General features: G+C 40.8%; 1 long non-coding RNA gene across 8 annotated transcripts; it reads right to left on the minus strand.

Moving 5' to 3' along the window:
* Positions 1-273: 273 nt before the first annotated feature.
* Positions 274-20,032, minus strand: LOC126925098 (uncharacterized). 8 transcript variants are annotated; one of them, XR_007713815.1, is made up of 5 exons: positions 19,852-20,032; positions 19,607-19,641; positions 19,191-19,412; positions 15,104-19,008; positions 12,990-15,024 (listed from the first exon to the last, which is right to left on the minus strand). It is a non-coding gene; the product is annotated as an uncharacterized LOC126925098 (long non-coding RNA). The 8 variants fall into 8 exon arrangements; XR_007713808.1 differs by adding an exon at positions 274-325 and having other exon boundaries at positions 11,406-15,024; positions 19,191-20,031; XR_007713814.1 differs by lacking the exon at positions 19,607-19,641.

Genomic DNA, 20,032 nt, shown 5'->3' on the forward strand with positions numbered 1-20,032 from the left:
GGCGCGTGGAAACTTATCTTTGCTGAAGCTTCTGGAACCTTCCATGCTGAGTGGCTGGGAGCGGTGGTGGGGCTGTCACGCGTGCAGAGTGGTGCACCCCAGTGGCTGTACTATTGTTGCGCCGATTCTTGATCGCACAGCAAGTGTTGCTTCGCGCTCCTCAATAAAGTCTTCCTGCTCTGAGTACTTGTGTATGAATTTGTTTATTATTTTGTGGGTGGTGTGAAGGGGGTTCTCAAGTTTGGTGTACATTAGTTTTTATACGCGTTCCGGTTTTCTTGAATTATGAACATGAAGGCATCTATGTCTTGGGCATCTGATCTAGCTGTAGAAATGAATTTTACATTCTGAATTTGTCCCTTGCTCCTTCTTTGGTTGATATTTATTTCTCTGCTGACATTTCTTGTGTTTTTCTACCGCAACGAGAGGAGGTATTTTACGAGATACGTGAATGGTTCGCGGCAATATGGTCGACGTGGGGGTGTGAATTATCGCGAATGAGAACGAAGGAAGATGTTGAAGGAGCAGTTTTCCAACCAAGTTGACACTGTGGCTTCTTCATCGGCGTTGTGTTTTGATGATCCTTGTGTTGATTTAGATTTTATTTGACAATAATATTTTGTTTATCTATATATACAGGGTGGTTGGTAACTGGTGGTACAAGCGGAAAGGGGGTGATTCTACGCGAAAAAAGAAGTCGAAAATATAGAATAAAAATTTTTCGTTTGAGGCTTTGTTTTCGAGAAAATCGACTTTGAATTTTCGCTCGGTACGCATGCACTTTATCACGTCTCGTTATAACGGATCTCACTTTAGGTCGTTGTCTTGATTGACGTTATGTTGATAAACACTTCCAATGTGACTGAAGTGTTTTCCTACCTATATTAACTTACTATTCGACTTTTATCGCTATCCACTATCAGTACCTATTAATCTACCATCAAATCTACATACAGCAATCGGGAATATACGGATATGATACTTTCGGTAACGATCCGCGATGCCGATTGGTTATTACCCACGTTAATGCATGAAATTATGAAGAGGAAGCCTCCTGCCAATGTGGCTCGTGGGTGACCTTGTTCATGGAAAGCACCAGCCTTTGAGCTAAACAAATGTTCGCTTTTCCCATTTGGTGACTACCCGCTTTCTCCGTAATTTGTAAGAACGTGCAATAAACCTAAGGAATGTTTTAAGTACCAGCTATAAACCTAAAATACTTGCAGGATTGAAGCTTCCTGCAAGCTAACAAGATTCGGTTTATGGCGGGGCCTTAGGTTTATTGAGGGTCTCTCTAATGGTGCTTGGGCCGTGACGGTCAGACAATGAAGGACGTCGCGCAGACCATTTTACGCGACGTAACACTATGTAAATTAATACTATATACCGTAATACGTTATAAGGTAAAACGTTACAACTTAATACTACATACCGTAATACGTTATACGGTCACACTAAATTACGTAATACTATATATACCGTAATACGTTATAACGGGCTACTGCAGACCGTAACACGTTATATGATAATGCTATAATATAATAATATAATACCATACACGGTAATACGTTATAAGATAATACGTTATACCGTAATACTACATAATGTAATACGTTATACGGTAATACTCTATAACGTAGTACTATATACTGCAATAAGTTATACCGTAATACTACATACCGTAATACGTTATAAGGTAACACTACATATCGTGATATTATATAACACAATACTATATAACGTAATACTATATACTGTAATACGTTATACGGTAATGTGTTATTACGTAATACTATATACTGTAATACGTTATACCGTAATACTATATAGCGTAATACGTTATAATGTAATGCTACATACCGTAATACGTTATAACGTAATATTTTATAACGCAATGCTATATACCATATTACGTTATACGGTAATATGATATAACATAATACTCTATAACGTAATACTCTATACCGTAATACGTTATAACGTAATATTTTATAACGCAATGCTATATACCATATTACGTTATACGGTAATATGATATAACATAATACTCTATAACGTAATACTCTATACAGTAATACGTTATAATGTAATATTTTATAACGTAATACTATATAGCATAATGCTATAAACCGTAGTACGATATACGGTTATACTATATATAACGTAATACTAATTAACGTAATGCGTTATAATGTAATACGGTTCTACGTCGCATGGGATGGTTCGCGCAACGTTCTTCATTGCCTGGCAGCCTATGGTCCACGTACCGTCATTCCTGTTGAAGTGGTCACCACTTCGACGAAAACTCTACATCTGGTCTTTTTAGTTTTCTCAAGCGCTGAAGCCGTCGACAGCATATAGACAAAAGACTAGCATGAAGGCAGACCATAAACAGTAGACAGGCGACGTTGGCTTCGGGATTTTCAGTTATAAGGTAACACTGCTAGCGTGCAGATCTGGACCAGCTCAAATTGTATTCCTACTTATTATTACACTTCTCTATTAAATTAAATATATATATTTTGTACCTTACACTTTATCCACGCGTTTTCTCTCATTATACATCTAATATCCTCAACAATTCCGACCCTCAATAAACCTAAGGACTCACCATAAACCTTAACTTTCTAACTTAATTCTTAACAAATGTGTTTAAGCTAATGTGCTTGTCCGGAAGTATTTTCTACTCCTATAAGTGTTTTCAGTTTTTGGCTGATACTTAAAAAAGTCCTTGGGTTTATTAGGTGCTCTTAAAAATCACGGAGAAAACGGGTCGTCACCTAATGGGAAAAACGAATATTTGTCTAACGAAAAAGCTGGTTTTTCCCATGAACAAGGTTACTCACGAGCCACGTTGCTAAGAGGCTTCCTCCTCATAACTTCATGCATTAACGTGCGTCATTGCCAATCGGCATCGCGGATCATTTCCCGCAATGTACTTACGAAAAGTGTGAACAACGAATCCTCGTTCTTCGTTCAAAGGGCACACCCACGCCGAACTTTCCGCCGTAACAACAAAAGAGTGACCAGTGATTCCACATCAACTCGAATGAAAAGACAGTGCAAGGAATAGCAAGAGTCAGAAGTCAAGCAGAACCTACAAGTCGAGGACAGTCAATCGACAGAAGATATATCGTCACCGTCGTCAACAGTAAAGGAGTTTCTGGTCGTACTCGTTCGTAGTTGTCATTTTACATACGCAATCTTGTATTACATTGAAGTTGTTGGATCATTGAAGTATGTAATAACCTGTTAATAGCAGCGTTATATTCAATCAAGCATGCTTATTATCCCACAAGAAATAAGGGATCGAACGATTCGTGGCGTCAATTAGTCAAATCACAACGGAAATTTACGACTCCCGTTGGCGCGCTACTTCGAGATCGCGTCTCCCCGCGAACGTCCGAATGTACATGGTCCTTCGAGCCGAATCACGTGCCAAAGAAAGATGCACTTACCAGTGTCCACACAGTGCCGTGTGTTCACATCGAATCCAACAGCGGAAGTGTATCACTCCATGGAAGTCAGTGACGTCAGGAGCGTCACCTTCGAAGAGATATAATCCATTGGTCCAGGCACTCACCCAGGTAGCGTCTCGACGTAGCTGAGCAATCAACCAAGAGAAGGTTCCAACCACTTAAGTCGGTCTACATCACAAATCATGCCGACCCTGTCAGAAGTCAGCATATTACGACAAAAACGCGATAAATACATCGGCGACATCAAGTCCATAGAGAGCGAAGTCGATCAGTTTCAACAGGCTGACAATCATGACGGTTGTCTCTTGGAAAAATATCAAGCCAAACTCGAGGAAGAGTGAAGATGGTTCTGACTCATCCAAGAGGAGTTAGATGACCACGGCGAAGGAGACCCCACGTTGGAATGACAGACGTTACGCACCTACGTATCGCTGGGAGCTCACTTGACCAAGCTGATACTGGCTGAGCAACCATCGACTCAATCGACACCTATAAACCCTCCTAGCGGTGAGTTATCCGCGACCTTGAATCCAATAGCGATTAAATTACCAGATCTTCGGCTCCCCACTTCCGACGGAAACATAAAAAAATGGAGCACATTTTACGACACCTCTTGCTCAACTATAGATCAGAACCCTCTCCTTACGGATGTACAGGAATTTCATTACCTACGGTCCACTCTCCGAGGAAACGCAGCGTATTGCCTAGATGCGTTACTTATTAAGAGTATTAGCCCTTAGAGTGCTATGGGCGGGTACATGCGTCTGGCTAAAGCTATCGGTGTGGACTAAGGACACATATATGCGTTTTCTGTAAGTGCCCGGCATTGACTAAGGATGCATATATGCGTTTGTCAATTTTTCCGAACACCTATAAATAATACTATTACGTTTGTGTGAGATAAATATAAATGCATTCCTTAGTAACGGCAGTAAACAAATGCCAAAAATGCCTCGTTATAACAGTTGTCTGCCGATTTCGCGAACAGTCGCATCTAATTATCAAGAAGGAAATGTGTTGTTTGTGTGAAAAATAAGAGAATGCAGAAAATGCGATATCGGATTATATATCGATAATTGTTTTGAAATTTTTCACACACAACTGAATTATTAACTTGTGTTATATTTACTAAATTTAGTTTTCTAGTTTATTACCCAAATTCTAGTTTATTGTAAATTTCAATGTTTATAATAAATAATTAATACTAAAAAATAACGCTCTCGAATCATTTAATCTCGTGCAAAAGAATTACTATAACTTATAACGATTTGCGCTTTGAATAGTCAATGAACAGAGTTCAGTTTAACGAAAAAGTATTTCGTCCACAGCGATCGTCAACGCTAGCCACGCGCCGTCCGTACGGACTGCATAGGCTGCGAGTATTTAGCACTCCAAGAGTTAGGAGGACGCGTGTGTAAGCAGCCGTAAAGAGGACGCAGCCGTGAGTGCGGTCGAAATCTCCGGAAAAACTGGAGAATTCGGACAAGGAAGTTAACCAAAGTGAAAGGCTAGTACCTGTGAACAAAAGTGAGTGCAGGAACCAATGGAATCCGGTCTGGAAAGACGTTACAGGCGAAAATGAACCGAGTGTTAGGTTATGACGGCGAGGAAACCATATTGGGACGCATGATTCCTGCGCCGCTACACGAGCTACACGCGCGCCGAAAGCGCGTCGCGCGGGCCGTTTGAAAGTGGCAGTGACGAGTGGCAGTGACAAGTCCGGGGTAAGTGGTTTTGTGCGCTCAATGGGAGAAAAGGACACAACCGCGAGGGAAGGTAAAGAGGTGGATGAGACAATGATAGGGCGGGGTGAAGCAGAATTGGCTGCTGAGCCGACGCACGACAACACCACAAGTATGAGGAAGTATGGCTCCTCTTCAGAAGGGGCCCTTCCACTCCACACCGAAGGCGGAGAACCTACGGACGGAGGAAACGACGGAGGAGGAGGAGATCCCCGTCATCAAAGCTCCCCGCGCGAAGAAAAGGAAGGCCAACAGACCTTCTGAACTCCCGACGGACTTGGCCGAAGAGATAAGAACATCAACTACGGCCGATATAGAGGCAGAACTGATCTGTCGAGCTTCTGAGATAACCAAGGTTGCCGACCTCGCCTCTGGCGCCTTCGCGATAATGGAAGGACTCACAGCGGCATTAAAGGCGAAGAACGAGGCGCTCCGAAAAAAGCTGGCCTCGCGCTCCGCTGCAGAGAAGAGCAGCGAGATAGCGCGTCTCGCCGATTGAACACAAATGAAGGAGCTAGGACACTGGCTGATCCGGCTGATGGAATAACGCTTTCAAAACATAGAAAGAAGAGGAGAAAAGGAGATCGTCCCCGACGAGACCGCGAGAAGGGTGGGGCCTGGAGTTCCAAACACTCCAGCGACCAAAGGAGGACAAGCAGCTGCCATGGAATGGCAGACCATCGGAAGAAGAAATAAGAGGAAAAGGAGCCAGCGAAGAAACAACCGGCGAAGCTGACTCCCGGGACAGGTGTGAAGAGCCCGAGGAAAGCCCCAGAGGGAGGATTGGAGAACGCGCGAAGAGGGGGAGACAAGCTACCGCCTCCCCCCCTCACAGACTCCGCAAACATCGGCGGTAACGATCACCCTGAAGGATATATCAGGCCAATCCTACACGGATGTGTTCGCCGCGGCCAGGGTCAGCGTCTCCCTGGCCGAGGTCGGCACTAACGCGGTGAGGATGCGCAAAACCATGACCGGAGGCATCGTTCTGGAGGTCTCCGAGGACCAGAAGAGGGAGAAGACCGCGTGGCGACACCCTTCCGTGCTGCGAAAGCATGGGTGACCCGGATAGATATCTCGGCTATCAAGGAGGAAGTCAGCCAAGATGGAAAGAAAAAGAGAGGAATGAAGATCTACTTAGGGCAGCGATATATAGCGATGGCTTGGAATTGGGAAACCTCGACCGAAACAGGCGTGGAGAAGGAGGCCGAGAACCTTTCGCCGAGCCATGACAGCAATTTGCGACGCATCCATGCCGCGAGCCACACCGAGCACGATGGAAAGCAGAGCAGTCCACTGGTGGAATCCCTAGATCGCGGAATTGAGAGTGAGATACGTCCGGGCCCAAAGACGGTACATGAGGGCCCGCCGCTGGCGACGACGCGACGAGGAAGAAGTCTCCCTGCGCTACCGAGCGTATCGCGTGCTACAGCGCTCATTACAAAAGGAGATCAAAATCACGAAGGACCGTGCCTGGTCCGAACTAGTCAAAGCAATCGAGTCTCACTCAGGAGGGTGGCCATACAGGACGGTGACGTGAAAACTTCGCGCGTAGGTCACGCTGGTAACGACGGAAATGGAACCGACGCACTGGCCAAGGTCATCGAGACGTTCTTCTCCCCGCAAAAGGACGCCGCACTCGAGCGGCCGCGGGAAACCGCCCACACGACGGAATGAAACACAGAGTGGGAAGTCACCGAGGAAGGGCTGTGGGAGGCGACCGAAAGAATGTCCTCCCGCGACGTGGCGCCGGGCCCGGACGGGATCCCGGGCCTGATTTGGAGAGAAACAATGGGGGTCATGGCTCCCAGAATTTGGCACCTGTACACGAAATGCCTGAGGGAGGGAGTCTGCCCACGGCCGTGGAGGACGGCGAGGTTGGTCCTGCTCCGCAAGGGAGGCCGATCGGCGAACTCGCCGTCGACATACCGGCCGATATGCCTGCTGGACGAGGTCGGCATGCTCCTGGAGAGAGTCGTCGCCGCCCGTCTGGAACGACACATGTCAGGGCAGATGCCGGATTGGTACGACAGCCAGTAGGGTTTTCGGAAAGGACGCTCGACGATCGATGCGGTCAGGCGCATACGGGCACTCACAGAAGACATAGTTCTCCGGGACGGTGTGGCGTTGGCATTGTCTCCGGACATCGTCAACGCGTTCAATACCATGCTGTGGGGCAAAATAGTGACGGCCTTGGAATACGAAAATTCGAGGTTCCTAGCTACATCGTGCGGCTGATCCGCGCCTACTTCGACGACAGGTAGGTATACTACGCCAGCAGCGAAGGGGAGGAAAGGCGGCCAGTCGTGCGCAGCGTTCCGCAGGGGTCGGAATTGGGACCGATCCTGTGGATCATCGCGTACGACGAGGTACTCCGCTGTCAGCTGCCGCCGGGCGCGGCCATGGTGTGCTACGCCGACGACACTTTGGTCGTGGTCGGGGGTCGCGGGTCGCACGAGACGTTGCGCATCGGCAAAATCGCAACGGCCTGCGCGATACACGCTGTGCAAGGACTGGGCCCAAGGGTCTCCCCAGCAAAGTCGGAAGCCATCTGGTTCTACGATAAGAAACGGCGACGGATTCCTCTGTCCGGCCTGAGCATAAACATGGCAGGTGAAGTCATCGCCGTGGGATCGCGGATGAAATACCTGGGTCTCGTCATCGACAGCCAGTGGACGTTCGAGCCGCATTTCGATTCCCTGATCCCGAAGGTGTCGGCGGCTGCCAATGCCTTGCACGGCCTGCTGCCGAACATCGGCCGGGCAGGAGTCGCGGTGTACGGACTATATGAGGGCGTCGTTCAGTCCCGAGTGATATCCGGGACCCCGGTATGGGAGGACGATCGAATGGCAAGTCATCGCAATATCCGGCTCCTCATAATCATCAGACGATACCGGACGGTGTCCCACGCGTCGTTGACCGTTCTAGCCGCTCTCGCCCGCCGTGGGAGCTTTGGGCGCTGACGCTCAAGAGAAGATACAATCAAACGAGAGTATGGGATTCGGGAGAGAACTCGACCGAGCAGGCGAGCGCAAACGACTTAGGAAGCGCCGAGGAGGACGCGTGGGATCAGTGACGATCCCAGCTTATCATCGAGACGCGGAGGCGTTCCTCCCAAACTGGGAAACATGGAGAAACCGCCGCGGCCTCCCGCTCACCTACAGGATGACCCAGGTGCTCACGGGACGCGGCGTGTTCGGCGAGTACCTGAGGAAAATCGGACGGGAGTCAACGAACATTTGTCACCACAGCGGGGAGGGCAGGCAGACGGCGCAGCACACGCTGGAGCTTTGTCCGGCGTGGAAACTGTCCCGCTACACCCTGCGGCACGTCATAGGTGAAGGATTGGACCACCATAATTTTTACACGAGTTATAAATTAGCGATATTGTAGTATCGTGAGGAAAAAACCTGATTAGAAACTAACCAAAACAGTGTCGTCTGTCCTTCAGTTGTTAGTTTACATAGGAAAAAAGCCTATATGACTAAGGTCACCTAGTTCTTGCGGAGCGTTAACAGGATGGAATTAGAGAGAGGAAAAAATAGCGCTAATGGAGGGGGACGATTTGAATTCAAAGAGTTGTTGATCGAGAAGCGTTGAGCGGTTGATCGGGAGCGTTGAGCGGTTAATCGAGAAGTAAGAGTGAGTCGAGAGGTCAGAGTTAGTCGAGAAGCCGAAGAGTAGAGTTGTAGAGTTGAGAGAGTCAGCGGAGTTGCCTGAGTTGAGAGCGTTGTTGAGAGATTGAGTTACTAGAGTTATAGAGTTGCAAAAGTGATTTGAGTAGATTAAGATTTTTGCGTTTAATTCAAGTTGAACGTTTATCGTTCTCTGTCCAATTAATCTCTGTTATTTTTATTTATCTTAAATAAATAGTATTAGGAGAATTTTACAAATCTAAATTATCCTAATCCTATCCTTTCCGATACTACAATATCATGCCTAAACCGCAAGACCCATGTAATGGAAACACTTAGGAATACCAAAAAATTCCTCCCAAAAGATATTCCTCATTGCAAACTAGGTAAAGGGGAGATGGTATCCAAAGAAGATGATAACGGAATTGTCGTACTATCGACAAGTTTATCGACAAAACACGCTCCCATCATGATACCAAGTACACGAAAAGATCGTAGCATTCGTGCTATTTCTCCAAGCCAACAGACATCTGCAACACTAAAACCACTAGCTGTTGTTAAATATAATGAAGGAAAGTATAGTATAGATTATTCCGACCAAATGGTTTTTTATGCCACCACAATTAGAAAATAGTACAAATGGTACAGAAAACTTGGCATTCAACTCCTTCTGGGAATTTTTGTTGTAAACGCTTCGACGAGTTACAAAATTGCAACAAGGAAAAATATAAATATTAGAATATTTAGACAATTATTAGTTGCAAAATTATTAGAGTTGTCTGAAAATACAAAAAATCCTTGTCTTCGACGGAGTCAGCATAATATCGCCGTTTAGAAAAATGATTCCGGAAGAAGCATTAGATGCGCATGCAAACTATGTTATGCAAATAAAAGACGTCGAATGGACCGAACAAAGGCACAAAAAAATTTGAAGAAAACAACAACTTATTGTCCAAATTTACATTCTAAATAATTTTCTTAATAAACCATTTTCGTATTACTTTTATAACAATTCAACAGTTTTATTATTATGGAGTATCTTTTCAAATACCTACGACGATCCTTCGCAAGTAGTCAAATAAGCGACACTCGAATACGTGTTACGCGGCCCTACCGGAAACTTTGCTTACACCCGAATACGGGTGTCGTGGAAGTCAACGTGTTAACACAGCGAATAATCGTTTTATTGGTAATACTTCCACGTTTGAAAAATAATTGTTTTATCTTTAATAACTTTGTGAAATCATAAATGTAGAATAAGCAAGAACGAATACGTCAATTGGCAACGGTGTTTTCTGTGGATAGCCAGCGTGGTTTCGTAGGTCTCTCCCAAAGATGGGCAATATTTACTAGTAATTGAAAGAGAAACATGAAAACCCATAGGTGTTTTTGGTCATTGAAAGCACCGTAATCTGCGTAACCTCTTCGGTTATGTCAAGATCACTGGTTAATACAGCGAACGGTCGTTATGAGTTCTACGTACGTAGGTACGCAGAGAGTAACGGGCCAGAACAATGTCCAGAACAACAAAGTCTAACTCAAGTTGAAACCTACGGCAGACGTTTCGAAATCCACGATGTTCGAACTATTCAAGAACAATTTTTCCTCGGTCAGCACTCTCACCAATGAACTCGCTAGTAATGACGAACCAGCGCATTCATTGCACAATCCCAGCATGGTGACACTTCCCGGAAAGAAACAAGGCCTAATGCTGGCCTACTGTCCCCTGAAACCAGAGTCTAGTCTGGACAATCCATTTAACGCGGAACCAGCGGACGTTATCACATACAATACGATAATATCAAGAAAACAATTTCGGAACAATCCGTCACTGGATAAAGATCGACACAACGAAGCAGGATGGCTGCAAACGTCTACGGCTGTAAATCCTAATCCACTGCATCCAATCGAATGGAAGGAATCTAAACAAACGGAAGATACCATGCCTCTGAATTCGTCTTCCTCGAAGAATTGGGCCAAGAGACTCTGCACTATCGAGACAAAGAAGAGCCCATTGGCAAAGCCAGTACAACCGACAAGGATCATCATCATGAAAACGCGATTCGGTTAGGTCAGCGGAGGAAGCCCTGTCTCCCAATCAACCGTAAACATCCTTCACGCCTCCACGTCGGATTTACATATGGATCTCTTGCTTTAATGAAATCGTTGAGGTATGCAATGACACTTCTCGGGTCGGGGTGTTCAACGACACTTCCAGGGTCGATGTGTTCCAAGACACTTTCTGGGTCGTGCACTTCAACTGGAATTCAAATTTTGTCACGTGCCAAAAAACATTTACCGCAAGATAGGATAAACTACATATTTCATTAGTTTGTATATAGCTGAAACATTTCTCTGTTCTTGTTCACTTTATCGAAATTTTAACATTTAGGGCGAAATTAATTTAATAATAACGAATTCAAATTCTCAACTAGTTATATGTATAGGATTTCATTTGTGTGACTGTCATACGTTTTTTCTGCGACACGATTTCAGTTAGGGTTGATTTTAACTTAAAAGAGGGGAAATAATTGAAAAAAAATACTTACCCGAAATGAAACGTTATATAAAATGTATATGTCACGGTTTATACTATAACATAACTTTGAAAAATATTCGTCGTCTTAAATTTACCGAAACGTAACGATTGCCACGCGTCGAGAGTGTGACATCAACCACAACTTAATCTACACCAGAGATAAAACATCGACCCCCGAGCTTCGGACTCTTTCGCATACGTTACCACCTTATCACCATAACCTACATCGAGTCACACACCTTAATCCACATCAGAGATAAGACACCGACCTTCGGACTCTTTTGCACATCATCCCCAAACCAAAACATATATAAGCCGAGACTTCTGCCAGCTCGAACTTCAATGTGATATAAGATTGAGTATTTGATATAACAACTACGAACGAGTACGACCTGAGACTCCTTTCGTGTTGACGATGATGATGACTGTTTTAGACTTGTAGATTCTTGCTGTTCCTTGCATTGGCCTCTGATTCGAGTTGATTTAGACTCCGATTTAGACTGTTACTTGACTGTTCTGTTGATAGACTAACTTGACGTAACAATTGGTGTAGTTTAATTTGTCTAAAAAGTACATTTCTCTGAAAACGCCTGAATTTTTTTATGTAAAGTAATTTCCAGGATATGAGGACTTTATGGAGTTACACTCAACTTTGATGATTTTTGTCACTCCTTTAAACTGAATCATTACTACTAAAAAAATGTTTTATATTTGCCTTGCGCCGACCCTGGTCGCGAGCATCATATACATGTCTAGAATTGTGACATTTTGATCAGGTGTTAAATACTTAATCAAGATGAGTCACCAAAATGAATAATAATTATTCAGAATAATTTACTAACATAGTGTCATATACGTCTAAATTTGCGGCACCTTGTTCGATTAGTAAAATAATAATTCAACGTTTTCTAGTTTATTAGTTTAACTCACTAATTTATATAATTAAAATTAGTATATTCAGAATTCGTTATTATTAAAATAAATAAATAAAATAACTAATAAAATATGATAAAGTATCTAAGCAGCGCGCAACATGTAACATATGTCTAAATTATGACGTTGGTTCGAATGTTAAAGTACCTATAAATGAAAACATCCTTTGAAAAGAGTAATTACTAATTGAATAATTTATAGTAGTGTAAAGATATATCTAAATTAGCGACATTTGTTTAAATGTTAACTACTAGATAGAGCACCAGGAATTAATAATTAATAAATAAATAGTTACTGGTGACAATATTGCTGTGATTGGTTAGAAACTAGTCATGTTGGTATTGCCATATTCAATACTCTCAATATAACTAGTGGCATTCTATAACACCACGTGCTGGCTCCATATCTAATTAAAACAATATAATATTTACAATTAAACTTTCTTACACAATTAAGTGATTACTTCATTTCTAACTGGTCATCGCCGAACGCGCGTGAGTGCAATGTCGATGAACAGTGTTTAATTTACTAAACTTTTAATTTATCACAACGATGCTACCATTCCATTGTGTATAGGTTAAGTTATGAAACATCGATCTGTATTACTGTTCCACCCATTAAGTAACTATAAATTAGTGTATATAAATACTAAGTAAATAAATAACATAGCAAAGCGGTATTTTAATGCATAATTCAAATTATAAATTAATTAATTAATACATAATGGATAAATAAAAAGATAACTAAATAAATAATTACAATAGTTAATTAAATAGATGGACTGAACAGAATAAATAAAAGTAGATAACAGATAGTTAATTTCTTCACTTGTTGGTTAAAATAATTTTTATGGGCTATATCCTGAGCCTACACTTTATAGAAAGTTCATTATGGAACCACAAAATACTTGGAAGTGATTCCATATATCATTGTCTGCTGTAACTAATGTAATCATATTTCTTGGCGCTTAAACTTTCACCGGCATGGTTTTCATGGGCTATATGTTGGGAGGCCCATCTTGGACATTTAAACAATACCTGTTCAGCATCATTGAACTCTTCATTGCAATTCCAGCATTGGTTATTGATTTCTTTATTTATTCTGATTCTATATGTGTTAAAGGTACCATGTCCGATAAACATTTGCATTGTATAATGGTCAATAAGTTTTTTATTCTTTATAAAGATGACTATGTTGTTTATCAATTTTCTTGTCCAGTTTGTTATATATTCCTTTCTCCAATCCTCTATTGTTGTTTTTCCCAATTGTTCTATCTCTCCCTTGAGTGAGTTTTGTATCCTATCGGTTATATTTTCTATGGCGTTTAATGTGTGCCTTTTTTTCACATCATATAGCTTTTCTCACAGCTGTGCTTTAATGTATATTAGCATGTTACCTGTCAACGCGCGCAGAGCTGCATAAAAGACAGTCCTATAAGATGTTGATATCTTAATTAGGGCCGATCTTTGTGCCTTTTTTAATATTTTCTTTATTTTTAGTCCTTTTCGGAGCCTTAGCCCATACAGAAGAGGCACATAGTACCATCGATTCCCAGAACAATCTTCTAACTAGGTTAGTGGGACCATTTATGTTGGAAAGTAGTACTATCAACATTTTGACTAAATGCATCAGCTCTACCGCATAATATTTTCAGTGCACAGTGTAATTTCTGATGTTGCCAATTGTTAATCCCAAGCATATAATAGTGTTATTTGTAGTAATTAGCATATTTATAATATTTACATTTATTATCTTAGGTATTCGCATACCAGTCAATAGAATAATCTCTGTTTTTTCTTTTGCAACTTGCAATCCAGCATTATTACACGAAGTCATAATTGTGTTTATGTTTATATTTAGTTTATTTTCTATACTTTCTTCTTTATTGACACCCATTAGAATTGCCAAATAGTCTGCAAAGGTTACAGTTTGTAAATTTTATTATATTAACAAATTTATTGAGAAGTCCATTGTCCACTAAATTGCATAATAATAGCGTAGACATTACTTTCAAATTCTCCATTAATGCTTTTAATTATAATCTCTTTATCCTTCAGGTAACCATATAATATCAATAAGTTTCCTGGAAGTTTTCTTTACCTGGCTTCCTTAATTATTGTATACCATCTAAGGGTGTTAAAAACATTTTTACTGTCGTCAGCAATCTGGATGTATACTAAATTTTTCTTTTTGCAGAAATCTGCAAATTTGTTAACCTATATAATGGGACCAACCGTGCTCCTGCCTCTGTGGAAACCATACTGGCTTTTGTGATATGGCTATTGCCACAGATATTTCTCAGTGGAGGATTTAGAAATATTCCCCCATATCTTGCTCATCGCAGGTAGTATATTTATGAGCCAATAGGAAGTAGGAAGGAAGGGGTTATTTCCTGATTTTGCAATACTACTCTAGCAATTTTCCATTCTTTAGGTATTTTATCTATTTTGTATATAGTATTAGGCATGCTTAGTATGTTGTGAGCTTTATACTTAAATAATAATTTAAATATTGTTCCGGAGACACCATCCACGCCAGTCGCCCGTTTAGAATTTAATCGTCCAATGGCATTCGCTAATTCCTCCATTTGGACGGTGACACATACATCGTCGTTTGTTACTTCCTCGTAACTACCATCCCGTCTCTCTTCTTCGGCAGTTATGTTTATTTTTGTGGTGAAAAGTGTATCTATAATGCTATTAATTTTATTTGAGTTTAAGTTATTTACTGGTTTCTTGTTTTTTACTTTATTTATAACGCTTTTATGGGGTTTACCCTACGGATCCCATTCTAAGATTGCAACAAATTCCTTCCACGTTTGTTCTTTGCCTTTCTGAATTAATATTTTCAGTTCCTTTTTATTCTGCTTATATATCTTGGTAAACTCCTCCACATTGCTGGCTATTTAATACAACCCTTCTACTTCTATTCTCCATCTTTCAAAGTGGGGCTATATTCTCATTCCACCAATAGTTCTCGTTCTTCTTACCCCTTGGTAGGAAGACTTTTTTTAATTCGGCTTCACGCATTTTTTCTAAAATATTTTGGAGAAATTCCCCATGGCTCATCCTGTAAGATGTAAAATTTATTATTAGATTATTTTTTATTTCGCCAAATTTATTAATAAACCTCTCCGGATCGTAGTCTTTCGTCGAAAATTTATAATGACCTCTATTTCTGTTAAATTTAAATTAAAAATTTGTGGGATCTTTATTCTTTTATAAAGCCTAGCTAGGTTATTATTTACGCTCACTATGCCAAGATAGCTATTACTATTGCCCCTAACAAAGGAGTATTTTTTGTTGACTTTTATGGTTGTAATGCCATTTTTTACCAAAGCCCCCATTAAGGTTCTATCCTCTTTGTCGGTTTTGTCTCCGTTCCATACTGCCGATTTTGCATTATAATCACCAGCATATAAGTATTTTACTTTGTTTTTTATATATCCTTTTCATTAAGCTTTCTAATTTGTCAACGTATTTATAATAGCTATTTTTGTTGATGTTACGGCAACAATATCCACTCAAGTAGCAAATATCCCCTATTCTTATTTCCAACGTACCGTCTTCCTGTATTATGGTATCATCATATGGGAATGCGCTGTTAAATAACGTAACCCATATGGATGCATCACCTTTTATATCTTTGTACCAGTACATCTATTGTTTCTTTGGTTCAAAGATGATAACAATATCTGTGTCACGTAAAAAAGAAACTCTCTTGATGATACAAAAAACTTTATTTCTCAAGAGTCCAAGACACTTGGCTACCACTTACAATGTTCAAGTATCGGCTCACAGTTCAGACTGGCTCGGCCGTCATTATTCGGAGTCTAAATACTAAGCAGGAACAATGAAAATGATGGAGGGGATATTGTTCCTGGAAGTTCCTTATCAGGGTGGCGAGGTGTTAATTGACCGGATAATATTTAGAAGTATCAACCGTCCGGAGGATATTTAGAGGTATCAACTGTCCTGAGAATATTTGGAGTAGAGGTATCAACTGTCCGGAGAATATTTAGAAGTGGTCGCCTAAGGTGACGTCAGGGTAAAAGAATTTGGGGTTACATCTGCTCTGACTTCATAGGCGCATTGGTACATTAAATCCTGTGCCAACTTGCAGCGATTTAAATTTGTCTGCAAAGTCTTTATCTTTTTATTCTACTATTTCTCTCTTTCATCGCTCTTCTGTATATAGGACACGCCAATGACCCAGTAACGTGTTTTTTATTTGCTAAACCATGAGCGCTCCACATGGTGCAGTACGGTTCGTTAATGCAGTTCTCCATATTGTAATTCCTAACTCTACATTTCCTGCAAAGTACCTTTCCAGAGCTAACTGTTATTTTATATAGGTTGGGGTTGATATTCAAGCTGATTCACACGGATTGATTATCACACCTTTTATTTTGTTTCTTATACAAAACGCCTAATCACACAGGAGGCGTTTAATCACACAGGATGCGTCTTAGCAATTAACGCGTGGTCGACTCCTAAGACAAAGGAACGTCGTTAGGAGTCGTACCAACTTAGCTTTTAGTAACTAGCGGTCATACCAACTTTACATTTCTTAACACTAACTTCTTTGCACTGATTTGAGGTGTGTCCTATTTTATGACACCTAAAACATCTATTGATTTTCGGCAAGATTTTTATACTTGTTACCGTCAATCCTGCTCTGGTTTTTAAATTGTTATAATTGGCAGAAACAGTTGATGCGGGGATAATAACTATGGGTTGTCATATTCCCCACGGGTTTATTAGCAGTGTCTTGACGTCAACACAGTTTCTGTTACTTATGCTTAAGTCACTACAAATGTCGCTTCTGAGCTCTTCCTTGCTCAGCGGATCGATGTTTTTGACTTTCAATGACACCATAGTTTGTAGTGGTATTGACTGTACTCGGTTTTCCGTAACCGTCTTTATTTTGTCTGAAATCTCATTTGCTGATGCTTTTGCTTTTATTAATTCGACCAAGATATTCCCGTACCTTGTTTTCCTAACACCAGTTGTTTTCTTGAGAGCTTCCTTAGCTCTCATAAGTTCTCTGTAGGTTTCGAGTCATTCTTTTCCACTTTCGACCTTGACAAGTATTGTCTCCGGTCTATTGCGAATTCTTTGCTGACTTTTCACTTTTCTGCTGTCCCTTTTGGGTTGGTGTTGATATTCTTTTTTTAATCTTCTCTTTTCTAAGTGTTTTCTTATTTATTTGAACTTTCCATTCATTAATTTCACTACTATTATTTTCCCTCTGGGTGTCATCTTTATCTATGCCAACGCTCCTTTCTTAGATCTTTTCCTAAGTTCTTCCCCTTTGTCTTTCACTGGGGAGGTCTGTTTCCTTTTACTAATTTGGTAGTGTCCTTTTTGTATCAATCTATGTTTTGTAGTTACTATTTAGGGCGCGACGTTGCCACAGACTTTCTATGAGTAATCGTTTCCTTGACCGGTGTAATCCTTACCCTTTATTTTTTATTTAATCCTTGGATCCACTCAGAAGTGCCATTCATATGTTCGTTATTCTCTTTAGTCATCTCCGCTATTTCCGCATCTTTTTTTAGATAATAGGTGGAGTCTCGTATTTATTTTTTTTTTTTTGTGTTTAAAATCACTTCGGTTAATGTATTAATTAACACATTCACTTCCACTTGTTTGATGGAGTATTCTATTTTTCTTTCTGATTGCGAGGATATCCTTTCCTCTTCGTTTTTCGTAAGATCTCTTATATTTTTCTGCCTCCTCATGGCCGATTTGATTAATTCTCCTCCCCCCTCTCAATTCTTTCGTTCCTTAATTCTTTTTGTTTTTACCGCCATTGGGGTGTTATAATCACTATATTCGAAATATTCCGAAGGTGTGTCGATATGCAATTCACTTTCATCAGTATATTTGCTCTTGTTGACTGGAATTCTCACCGGGCTTTTTTTGGAGTAAGGGGATTGTCATTTTCCTTTGTTCCTTTTTTTAAAAAAGGATAAAATCTTACTCTCCACTGCTGTAATACCCGAAATGATTTTCAGTCTATTATTCTTTTTGTTCTCCCGTGGAGATGTGCCTGGGTCCGTTCCGGCTACTGCTTATTTGTCTAACGTAATTGTATTTGATTTTATCATTGTCTCTGGTCTCAACTGACTTCCAACTTCTTCTATTTCTCTTTGGAACAAGAGTGTTCCTGTGCTCATTTACTCAGGAGCATTTAAACTCAATAGTCGTGATTCATTCGTGCACCTGGGGAAGCTTGTACTGACATGTCCTTATTTAGATGAACTGTTAGTGCCTATATGCTCTAGCCTAGGTCGGTCACTCGAATTCATATGGCCTGATCGTAGTGATCCAGTCACATTTATATAGTCTGGTTCTGATGTGCTACTCAGGTGTTCTGACTCTCCAAATATTATTCGCGAATTTGTATATCGGTGGCATATACCCAGTTCCTAAACACATTGTCTCGTGTGACTTAATTTAATCAATCTTGATTCACTTGGACCCATTCGATAATTGTTCTTCTGGATATATTTGACCGGATCCACTAGCACTCATTTGTACTAGTTTATTAACATTTATTATTCTGAATCAAATTGTATCATGTATAAAGATCTTATCCCGGTACCATAACTCCTCCGTAAGTACCGTATGTACCTAGTTGAGAGTTAGTATTTTGACCAACTGTCTCGTCAAATCCTGTTTTATTTATTATGAGATTAATATCGTCGTTATGAAGTACGATTTCTCATGCAGAAAAGATATGTGAGATATGATAATACATTAGTGTACAAAGTTAAAGGCTGACTGCATTTTAGATAAAAAATTGTCGATATTAAAACTGTCATAATTTTGTGGAAAAAAATTGGATAACGGTTTACATGGGCTCATTTTAAAACACGAAGCTTTTTCCCTTATAATCTTGTGTTCATTTTTTCATTAATGGCTGGGGAACTGAAGATACTTTTTCTTTACGAAGATTTTACAAATTTAAATGACTCTGTAGAATTTGAAAACTTTCCTTCAAGATCCGTTTTAAGATAACTTTGTGAAGGGAAGTCTCGCCTTTATAACTAAGGATTGTCGTACGACTTCTTGTTGCCCTTTATTGACATTTGAAATATAAAAAAGGCTATCGGTATTGTAATAAGTCAAGATACACCACGAGGAGATTGGGGTTAGGGCATGGTCACACTTGAATATTACGTGCCGTGTATGGATAGTGTCTATCTGTTCATTATATATAGTGTGTGTGTATGTTTAATTTATTTAAAAGCGGCTATTATCTCCTCGTTACCTTATTTTTTGGTATCGATCGTCCATGGACGCACACTATAACACACAATAAACGCATGTACTATACACACAAACTGTGTACAGTTCGAACAATAAAAACATACTACACATTTGCCAGAAACACATATCCTATATACACTCTAAGCACGCAGAAACTAAATACGCATTACACAAATAATAATTGCACGCACACTAAATTCGCATATTACACACGCATTACATATACTAAACAGACACTACACATACGTCACGCGTGGTTCAAGTTTGACCGTTCAACCTCCTCGTGATATACTTTGAATTATTCCAATGCCGACGGCACACTTTTCATTTGACCCCTTGTCCTACCCGTTAACTCTCGATTGCTCGGGCCACAATAAACAAGAAGGTCGGTCACGCGTCGAACCATTTAGCTATTTAGCAGTGTGCT

Source organism: Bombus affinis, chromosome 15 (assembly GCF_024516045.1).
Source record: "Bombus affinis isolate iyBomAffi1 chromosome 15, iyBomAffi1.2, whole genome shotgun sequence".
NCBI lineage: Eukaryota > Metazoa > Arthropoda > Insecta > Hymenoptera > Apidae > Bombus > Bombus affinis.